Genomic DNA, 12,178 nt, shown 5'->3' on the forward strand with positions numbered 1-12,178 from the left:
AATCATTTATTAATTAATAAATAAATAATTTTCATCAATAACCAAAGACTACAGCTGGTAGCGCGTTGCAGAAGTCTGGATGAGGACCTATCCGTGATAGTTCATTAGGAACTGTCACGAGAGGTGATATCATATATGATTAACAAATTGAAGGACATCGGCAACATAAACCAAGCTAGGACACAAAATGCCGAACCCACTTCTAGTGGAATGGAAGGTTTGCTGATGACAGTCAACAGTCCGCCTTCTCCTGAGGAGTTCTACGTGGTTTCCTCTTAATAATGAGCTAATGCTGAGAAGTTCCTGATTGTCCCACTCTAGCTTATCACTCCTGTTCCCAATACAGATTCAAAAACAAACATTTATTTAGTTAGAAGAAAAAAAATCCACTTAATGATCTTTTAACGTTGTACATAATAAACAATGTAAATAATACATGCAATCCCCATCTAAATAACAATAATAATAATGATTTTCTGTAAAATTTCGTCATTGGTTCTATGGAACCAATTTATAAGGTTTTGTTAACAATTATATGTAGCTTCATTGAGCAGTTAATTGTAACTTACGCATCATTATTAGTGGTGCGTAGTTTCAGTCGACCAGTAATAATTATAGTGTCGTGATTTTTGAACTATGAAATTGCTCGCAGTTTCGAATTTTAGCGTGACGCCACCAGTTTACCATACATGGTTCCACGACTTGTATTTTTATATTTATCGCATAGTAAAATATTAATGTAACACACATGTATTGATGGACTACACGAATCCATATGACGATTGCACTTTCTTAAAAGTATCCTTTACTTCGTACCTAACCTAAATATCACCTCCAAAGATGAGTGTATATTCCCTTTTCTGATTCAGTTATTTTTATATTTATGTTAAGATTTTCTAAAATGAATCTTTTTAGGCGGTGTTTCGATAGTCAATAAAAGTATAGAATTAGAAGAGAAATTTCAAGGACGCATCACGCTTATTAGGCACATTTCGTTACATGAGAGAAAAGAAAGATATAACGAAGAGTGAAGGAAAAAAGATTATTCATTACGACGCTACAGCAGTGGAGCAAAAGAGAGTGACGTGAACACAACAATACAACGCGATATTATAAGATAAATAAGTATAAAAATAATAAGATAATAGGTGCAATTTTTCTCGTTTACTTGAAACCATCGAATGACGTATTTGAGGTCACCTTTGTAAAAGATTTTTTTTTCATACACCGGACTTATTACCGAACAAATGTTGATAACCTCTTCGTGCACTTCATGAATAGGTTGATCGATAAGAAAATTGATAATTAATAATTTCTCAAATTCACTGGATAATAATCTAGACGAATAAATCATTGTCTTTCACCGATGTAGAATTTAATGTAAAAATAAAACGCTTGAAGAAAGGAATCATGAGTTATACGCCAATCCCATGTATTTGGAAAAAAGTTTATAATTTAGGGACTGTGGAAGTAATCACTTAACTGGCCAGGTCTCAATTCACAATATGGCCTGCCCAGAACTTGATACGAACGTATTATACTAATTGACATTTTTCTCAATTGAATTAAGATGGATCCACAAATCAATCAAAAAAGGTTCAAATGATCTCAACATATCAATTGCAAGGTTAAAGTACTATGCTATGAAATCATCACTCACTTAAAGCTATTTCACAAAATTGTAACATCTATCAATGTCAATAAGAAGCCATAAAAAATCGAAAAATAAAACAGATCGTTCGAATTTCTTTTCCCGAGATACTCTGAAGCTTAGAATAAATCTTTTATGATCAAACCAAACATGTCTTATTCAAATTGATCGGAATAATATTTATAATAAAACTTGAAAAAGAGACAAATACATTACTGGTTTATTAAAACATAAGATCGAATGTATTTTTTTAATAAACACATAAAAATTCTTATGTATGTAAGCAAATCATTCCATTAACGTTTTGTTAATCAAATATGTATGTTTTTTTCAAATATATATATATATATATATATATTTATATATATAATAACATGAACCTCTTGTCACGGGCTATGCTTAGTAAGGCGTTCATAAAAAAATATAAAACAGTATTGTATAAAGTATTAAAAAGTGAAACAAATAAATATTGTATAATTTTTTGACATCTCATAAAAGATGAAGAAGAATGTGGAAGTCTGGGCATTTACGGGGCTGACGACCGTCATAGGCTGGTTTAAGTGATCACTTTACACACGTGTAATATTCACCAATTCTACCCATTATTGACAACCACACTACTCAAATTCTTGGAAGTTCTATATATATGAACCAATTTAGAAACCTTGTTCTTGAATCACTAGAACTTCACTAAAGACATCTATTGGTGAGATGTAAAGCTCTTTTAGAATTTGAGTAGCGTGGTTGTCAATAATGGGAAGAATTGGTGAATGTTACACGCGTGTAAAGTGATCACTTAAACCAGCCTATGACGGTCGTCAGCCCCGTAAATGCCCAGACTTCCATATTCTTCTTCATCTTTGATGAGATGTCAAAAAATAATATGAAAATAACTCCTGTAATTGGAGACAATCCAGATTTTGTGAACAAGTATTTGGACAAACTCAAAATGTTGTAAATAAATTGTCTGGTCAAATTATAAGCTTAAGTAATAAAAATGAAAATGGTATTTTCTGGCGTTTCTCATGTGTGTGATTGAAATCCAGGATTTGGACCTCACATACTAATATAAGAGTTTCTGCTTAGTAAAGAACTTCTTTACATCTCACCAATAGATGTCTTTAGTGAAGTTCTAGTGATTCAAGAACAAGGTTTCTAAATTGGTTCATATATATACATAGAACTTTTAAGAATTTGAGTATTGTGGTTGTCAATAATGGGTAGAATTGGTGAATGTTACACGTGTGTAAAGTGATCACTTAAACCAACCTATGACGGTCGTCGGCCCCGTAAATGCCCAGACTTCCATATTCTTCTTCATCTTTGATGAGATGTCAAAAAATAATATGGAAATAACTCCTGTAATTGGAGACAATCCAGATTTTGTGAACAAGTATTTGGACACACTCAAAATGTTGTAAATAAATATTGCTTTCTTCTGGGTTTCAAAAATAATACGGATATAATAATTAGGGTAGGACTATATCGGTACTCTGCCTCCCGTAATATGATGGTTGTTTCATTTTCTATCTACAAATCTTTCCGAATCTAATTATTTTTATTTTCAGTGTTCACACAATATATCTCTGAAGGAATTACTAAAGGATGATGTGCGATGGCAAGGAATGGAAAGTGTTCTTTTTTGGGATGAACATTATATAAAATTTGAAATAAATAATAATAATGTTAAGAAATGAGAAAAAAGAAGTGAGAAAATTAACGTCTCGTCACGGGCTATGCTTAGTGAGGCGTTCATCAAAAAATCTAATGGTGTAAACAATTATATTACAGTATTGTATATAGTATTGTTAACTAACTAACTAACTAACCATCACGCCGCTTCCCCGCAGGGGTAGGCAGAGAGAATAGAGCGCCACACCACTCTGTCCTTGCAAACATTCTTCGCCTCTTCCACGTTCATGCATCTCCTCATACATACCCGCCGATTGTTACGACTCCTAACCTGACCACTTTCAAGTATTTGGCATACCTGATTGTGCCATGTTTTTCTCGGTCTTCCTCTGCTTCTTTTCCCGCTAACATTCGCCTCATAAATTTGTTTTACCGTTCTTTCCTCACTCATTCGTTCTACATGACCAAAACCATCTCAACACACCTTTCTTACTTTTATCGACAATGCATATCTCAGCTTTGCATTCCTTCCTTATTTCACTATTCGTACATCTATCATATATCGTTTTGTCGCACATTCTTCTGAGAGATCGCATTTCGACTGCATTCAGTTTACTTTCATCCTTCTTTTGCCAACTCCATGTTTCACTTCCATACATTAGAGTTGGAACCAGGACTCCGTTGTGCACTGCCAGTTTAGCTTCCGCTGATAGGTTTTTATTTGCTATATCTGATTTCAGTGCACCATTCACTTTGTTCCCAGCATTGTTAAATAATGTAAAAAATACAAAATAAAAAAAAAATATTCATACTCGCATATCAATAAAATCTTTATCGTTGTTGGTTTTGATAATTTCCTTTTTGTGAGTTCAAATTTAATTTTAATTTCCTAAATTTGGATACCCTCTAAATATTGTGATATATAATTTTTCTGACACAATAAATTGTTTATAATCAATAAATCGACGTGGACCCGCAGTGTGCACATGGATAGGAAGAAGAGCTAAATGCTGACCACAAATGATGATAACAAACCTCCTGAAATGGACTGGCGGATGCAGTGGATAAGAGAACCTACTACCAGGAGCCCTATTGTATGTCGGGAACAGATGCTTATACATATAGACTGCCGAGAGATAAATAGCAGAGTAATATTACGTAATAATATTATATGAATAGAACTATTATCAACGTGAAATATTTTTGAAGTGAAACTTTTGGAGGAGCAGTACTAGCCTGGATCAGACGAAAAATTAAAACGCTTCCTCTTCTTCGAATTCAACCAGTAGTTGAAATAAAAACTGGGACAATCGTTTCCACCGTGCGCCGCGTGTACTTTGTCAATACATAGCACAGAAACCAGTAGACGCTTCCATATTGTATTGTATTTACATTAGCTGAGCTCTTTTATATTAATTAGATTACGATTTTTACTTTTGGAGGTGCAGCATTGTTGGATAAAATACCAATGATTTCAACATCAACTTCAACTCACATGAAACTCGACCTTTTATAATTTATTTGAATGAAAAACTCATTAAAAAAATAGCAATGACAAAGGTTATTAGTACATAGACAAAGATGACATTAGTCTTAGCAGCATTGTCCTGTATTTAGAATATTTGCAGTATAAATTTTTTTATCGTACTTCAGCTATCAAAATCCTATAATTTCATTATTCGAGTATTAATTAATGAAAACTGATGAATAAAATAAACAAAAATTAAGATAAGATTTTTTATTTCAGTTAATTAACACACGATCATTTTCTTACCCTGAAAAAAAAATATGATAAAAAATACATAGTTATTAATGCATAAAATCAACTGTTTCTAGAACCTAAAAACTCTCTCGCATCCAACGCATGAGACTCACACGCGTATTTTTTCGTAAGAAGTTTGCAACAATGCGAGTACAGTCGCAGGCTGTCTCTATTTAAAAACAAAGAGGGCTAAATAATACAAATACAGTCCGACAAAGCGGTCGAGCAATTCATTCCAAGGAGCTTTAAAGCGACGCTATTTTGTACGATTAAAGTCGCTGATAACTGCTGGATATCTCGGTGGTGTACTTTTAAAATGTAATTTAGTTTATCCACCGAAATAACTCGACGTCCCTCCAACAGGGGTAAACTTAATAAATTGACCTTAATTTGTTGGCTTTTTTGTTTCGCTCTTTTAACAGCGCGGCGGATTCGTTGAGATTACTCAAATGTGACTAAAACCGCGAACTACTTCTAGCCATTGGCACTGCTTACTGCTCGCCCCCCGGGTATCCGTTAACAGCACATGCAATTCGAGCACCACTAGGAGTATTAATAAGAAAGAAAATTATTGCACTTGTACTAAAAATTGCGCTCCAGTGCAGTTTTCAATCTCAGCAGGATCCACGCGGGATATTTCATAATCCCACTGGATCCCACAAAAGTTTAAATTTAAATTTTATAAATTTATTAAACAATTTTTTTTTTATTTCACTACACACATAATAACAAATAATAAATTATAATAATGTACACTATGTAAATATTTTACTATTTTTATTTGAAAAATTATATGAAATAATGCACGCAATCAAATACGACATGGCCAAATGATACCATCTTTCATTATCCGTTTATGAATAGCTCTTTTATATTTTTTTACGTTTCTTTTTTAATGACTTTATGGATAAAAGAAGCAGGTTGTACGATTTTTTTTGTATGATAATCAATTTTTTTTAACTATAAGAGGTATGTGTAAGACTTTATGCACGTTACCATAAAGTGTGTTAATTTTGATTTGTGAGCTTTGCTGGGAGGAGCTTTCTTGTATTATGAAAAGGTTGTACTTACTTATATGCATATGTAAGGACTGTTTTAACATAAAGTTGTTTGACTGTCATAAACTTGACTTGACTTGTCATAAACTTGTTGTTTGACTGTCATTTGTAAATTATTAAATATTGCTTAGTTTTTAAAATGTTATCGAAAAAAAAGTGTTTTATTATTAGGCTTTAAACTACATTAATAAAATAAAATAAAATATTTTTTGTAGTAAAGTTCTATAAATGAGGGATTTAAAAAAATCAAAAATTTTAAAATAACTTAATTTAATAAAAATATATCCTGACGAGTAAAAAGATTATAAAATACATATTTCGAATTATTAAAATTAAATAGAAAATTTCATCAAAAAACAGACACTTTTGTTTGCGTTTTATCACTATACGTTAACATAGTGTTAAGAAAGTTTTGTATTAGTGATTAAATATAAAACAATATTAATCTCTGTATCTACTTTTAAAGGGTTGCCTTATAATGGCATTAAATTAAATATTTAGCCTCTTTTCGTAAAATTCTCCCAAGCGGAGACCAAAAGACCTAGTAAGATGTATTTTAATTAAGGAGTATATATATTTCTTTATGCATACAAATATCAAAATCCGCGCGGGATCCACAATAAAATTATATATGCAGGATTTTGTTTTGCGGGATAGCAATCACAACTCGTACTGTATTGTAAACTGCAATCATCCTTACAAAATAATGAAGTTCTTTTCAAATAAAAATGAATCTCAACCCAATGCAAGAGCAAATATTTATTCATTACTGAAGTACTTTATTTCATAAACATGATTAAAAATAACAAATAACAATAATTTTTCCTCTTTTTTCCATGCTGGGGTGCATTCAACAAAATAATTTTTATAAAATTATAATTGAACTTTTTTTGTTGTTAATTATCATTTTAATATATAAGAGACAGGCAGTGTCCCAAAAGAAATTTAAAATACAAAAATTGATTAAAAATATTATTTTTGTACAGTTTTTAAAATGATATTGGTTGTTGCTTTAATCGGTAAAAGTGAAAATATTGGACTGTGATAAGAAAACATGAGATATATATGTATGTCCATAATTCGATATTTTCCTTCTTCTTTGCTCTGCGTTATATCTTTCTTCTCTCTCATGTGACAAAATGTCATCTTCAATTCTCGTCCAATTATTAAATATCAATTCTCATTACTCAGCATTACAAAATCAGGTACCTACTAATCAACGACAGTGCAAATATTAAGTAAATAGAATATTTTGTATTCATATTCATATTTTGACTGTTGAATTTCTTTTCAAATGCTTTTTCTCACTGTCATTCACACTATGGTAAGTCTTTCTTAACTCTTTTAAACTGAAAATTTACCTCAATCATGTGCACAATACTGCATGCGCAATTTTCGTGATATTCGTATACCCTTAAAATGTTTGTAACGAAGTCGTCATGTGTAGGTAAATGTGAATGGTTACTTCGCTGTATGTGGTTGTAAAATAAATCATCATTACTCCACACACCTTTCACCGCAGAGCGAAACAATCTAAACGCCTACTATGAAACGTATCCCAAATTTAAAACGTGAAACTCTCGCAATTTCGCGGTTTTCAAATTAACGTACTACGGTTTACATAATTATCTAGATTAACTGCCATAAGCCGTTATTAATCATTGTAAGTTCTCTTTAATAATAAATGGTGAGACTGTTTTTTGTAATAACTTTTTTGTAATCATTAAAAATTGTACAAATACAAGGTTTTATTTTGAATATTTGAAGATTCCTTTTTGGTTTTCTTAACAAGAAAAGTAATTTTTTTCATAAAACATCTTGTTTGTTTTTGATTATAAGTAATCAATTCTTACTTTTTCTGGTTACATCGCAACTTATCGTCTTCGAAGACTGTTGGGGTCAGCTCTCTTCGTTTTCAGGTTGTAGGTCCTTCAATCATAAACAACGTAGCCTAGGCCATGCTTTCGAATCATTTTTTATTTCTGTAGCAGCCACGAATTGTTTGGACTTCCTTTAGATGTCTTTCGAGGAAGATCTATGGCGTTTACAATGTGTTTACAGGTTCTCTACGTCCTATGTACCCATATCATCGCAATTTCCTATGCTTTACTGTACTATTGATTTCAGTTAAAGTGAGTCTTCCACTAATGCGAGAAATATTTATTTTTCAATTATTTTATTTTAATTTGACGATTACTAATCAATCAACAATGATTAATTTTGCATTTGAATTATTGACGACCATTTTGGCACTCGTATGAAGTGATATGTAGGTATATCATACAAGTTTTGCGAGTTTGGGTACGCAACCCCGTGTGCCCTATAAATCATAGTTCATCTTTTATTCCTACCTACTATACTACTATACCTACTTATACTACTATACCTACTTTGTGTTTTTTTTTAATATACTTATAAAAAAGTCAAATAAACTCAATAAATTTCAACACCTATATATATCCAAATAAATAAATTATACTTTCATATCTACGAGTCAAATGGGTTGGTTTATTTACCTAGCCTTTATATAATCGATAAGAAAGTTGACACAACGTCAATTTGTTGTGGCATATTTGCATCATTTGGGTGTGAAATTTCTGAAAATATTTCATGCCAACTGGAAATTTTCAATGAAAAATTATTGATTTATTTTTTAAGTAAATGCACTGTCAAAAAAATATTTTCTGTAGTAAAATAATGAACTGTGTCGGTTAACGTGGCAAATTAAACAGTAGCACTAATTGAGAAAAATTGTCTCCTCTTTGCAGTAATTTTGAATAATGTTCCCGACCAGAAATACCAACTTTATTGCTCAAATAAAACTCCCCATCCGCAACTTCATAAAGTACGGTTAAGGTTTTGTTAATCTATTTATAAGAGATCTGATTATAAGAGTATAACATGGATAAAAATATGATCTTTTACGCATTTATGCGTTGTTTTCTTACAAGAAAACTTGTTAGGAATTTCCTTTACTAAAACACAAAAAAAATTATACACAGAAGACCACAGTTTTTGAGAAATGACGTTTTTATTGAGTTTTAATTTTAATTGAATCTTTAATTAATTATTATAATTATTTTTTTTATTTTTTTTTATTTAAAGTTTTTTTGTACGTAACAACCCTTTTTTAATATTTAATAATTACATGATTCTTTCAGTGGTTAATTTATTTGATTTGGCAGTCCCTTTTTCTAAATATCTATTCATTATTTTTTTTTGCTTTTACTTGGTTCATACTTTTATTTATTTTCGTTATTTAGTTACCGTAATTGCAAATAATGTGAAATGCATTAAAACACGATACAATTTAATAAATAGTGGAATTTGCAAAGTAAGATTAACAATTAACAACGGATTGATATTCCCACAAAGTGACTGCCAAATCAATTAATGAAACAATTCTGTTACTCAGTACATCATATTGCTTTGAGATAGAATATGATAATCAAATATGTTATTACTATTTGTGTATGTTATAACTTTATCCTACTCTCCCACATGAACAAGGGAACCATTCACTTTGCTGGCTTTTGCACAATTTATGTTTGGCATCAATGTTTGGTGATTGAACAATAGTTTGCTGATCAATTACGTAACAACTAGAACAAGCTATAACAGGATTTGTGGGAGGAATATGTTGCAACGGATGACAAGGAGTATGATATTTGCAGCTGGGAAGGTTATTACACGAACTTACGCAAAGCTTTTGCCCAGATCCTTCTATGCAAGGAGCTTTTGCAACATTTTTTTGAGTTTGAAAAGAAATACATTTTTCTTTGTCTGCATTTACTGAATAAGCGGGAGAGAAAGTTTCACCGTCTTGACCACAAACTGATTTAGTAGTCTCGTTTTGTTTAATTTTGGATATATCGACTTTGTTTTCCTGAAGCGATTGTTTCTTAATGGCGTTACAATCCAAACCATTTCGCCTTACAAAATCACTTTTGGTATAATGTATACTTCCTTGAATGCACGGGATGTGGTAGTTACTGTGGCATTGTGTATCCATCGGTCGCTGACATTGCTTACAAGTACACCTTTCTTCCTAAAACATAACATAACGAAGCTCTTGAGTTTACGTTTTACATTAATTTATTACGTTTATGCTATTTATACATGTTAATTGGGGAAAAAAGGAACAAAAAACTTTAGTGTCATTTATAAGTACAAACAATAAACGATAAGTGTAAACCTCTTTCCAAATACAGGAGCTTAATTTTTTGGAGGGGTACAGCGTAATTAAATTGAAATACGTTTAAAGTAGAAATATATATTAAATAAATTAAATTGTGATATTTAATAAAAAACATTTATAATAAAATCACAAAAATTAAACGGGTTTGTAAACTTACCATTGAAGCACTGTTTATAATTAATTTATCTGGATAAAACGTTCAAAAAATATTATGCACAGGACATTAAGTTGTAAGAAGAACTTATTTCGATCGTCTGCAAGAAATTAATATTAAATAATAAAAATGTTTCGCCTTATCAAATTACATGAAATTTTAAAATGTTGAAATTTTTTATCATTATTTGTAAGAACAAGAATTTAGATTTATGAATAATATGTCATTTTAAACATACATCAAGAATAAACTCATGTTCTTTGTTTGCTTATCTAAATTTGAAAAACAATTTTTTGTTAATTTTCAGTACCTAAGTATCTAAATAATATTACGTTTAAATAAGCGCTAAAGAAACGAGTGAGACGTTTTTCTTTTTATTTTGTGCAAGTGTTAGGCTTCCATTAAAGATGATAAAACACATTTTCATGAAATATTTACCGTTTGTTAATGAGTTTTGTAACTCGCGGGATCAGATGGGAGACATAACATAAAAACGACGGTAATTGAATATCTCGAAATACTTTGAAAGCAAGGATGTTAAAATATAACAAAGGCACAATGGTATTTTTAAATCTTTTATGTATTTTTCATAATGCACATTTATTTTTATTTTGTACAATTATATTATTGCAGACTTCGAAATGTGCCGGATTTGCGTCGGGTTCTGGTCCCGTGGTTAGTGTCGCGGACTCTTAAGTCAGAGTTTCGCGGTTCGAACCCACTCTACCACAATTTGATACCTATTTATAATAATAAGCTGCTTAGGCCCACAGAAATAGTGTGAAATTGAAATATTTGTGTAAATAATAAAAACCCAAATATTTCTTTAAAAAAAATATATATCCATGAATGTATTCATTCACCCGAAAATTATTAAATGCCACAAGAAATTGTTTTCTTTATAAGTTTATACATCACAATATTAAGTGTGTCCAAATCATTATTCACAAGTCTGGATTTGTCCTCAAAAAAGTTTTTTTTAATTGTAAATTAATTCATTGATTGATACAAACCTAGATTTTGTGAAAAAAATATATGATCAATTTTTTTAAAGCAGTCGGGGCAGGAGTCCAGATAATCAGCGGGTATGTTTGAGGAGATACCTGAATGTGGAAGAGGCAAAGAATGATAGTAAAGTAGTAAAAAAATAATGAGTTCAATGTGGTTGATAATAGAAGCAGAGGAAGATTGAGGGAAATTTGGCGTGATCAAGTATTTAAAATACAGGAGTTGGAATAATCGGAATAATCATTGTTTGTAAAGACAGAATGATTTGGCGTTTTATTCTCTCTGCCTACCCCTGCGGTGACGCGTCGACATTGTTAATTAGTAGGTTGTATTAAAATGAAAAACATAAATATGTACCACTCTAAAGTATGGCGACAAATCATAATTAGAAGACATATAAATGTGTCGCCTACTTTCAAAATCGGCCAGATCCATGTAAGTCGATTTTCCAAAAAATACTAAATTCTCCGGGTAACATTTATGTTTAGAAGACTTTCGATAAAATATTATGAAATAGAGAATATTCCCATTTCTTAAGAATTATTTTCAGTATTAAAAAAACAACACGACACACAAACCGATAGTGACGTCATCTTAATTTTTACCTATCCCCGCTCTCTGATTGGCTGATATGGGTCAGAAGCCAAGTTCCATGAATATAGCGGAATTTGAAATACAACGCTGTTTTTAAGTATTTTTAGCAGGGTTTTCAAGT

The 12,178-nt window shown here is 31.1% G+C and overlaps 1 long non-coding RNA gene across 1 annotated transcript; it reads right to left on the bottom strand.

The window, feature by feature from the left end:
* Positions 1–9,179: 9,179 nt before the first annotated feature.
* LOC148309358 (uncharacterized) lies at positions 9,180–10,715 on the bottom strand. The gene is made up of 2 exons (XR_015837552.1): positions 10,459–10,715; positions 9,180–10,151 (listed from the first exon to the last, which is right to left on the bottom strand). It is a non-coding gene; the product is annotated as an uncharacterized LOC148309358 (long non-coding RNA).
* Positions 10,716–12,178: the final 1,463 nt, after the last annotated feature.

Source organism: Brachycentrus maculatus, unplaced genomic scaffold (assembly GCF_059751285.1).
Source record: "Brachycentrus maculatus isolate JH-2025_06_01 unplaced genomic scaffold, ASM5975128v1 h1tg000126l, whole genome shotgun sequence".
NCBI lineage: Eukaryota > Metazoa > Arthropoda > Insecta > Trichoptera > Brachycentridae > Brachycentrus > Brachycentrus maculatus.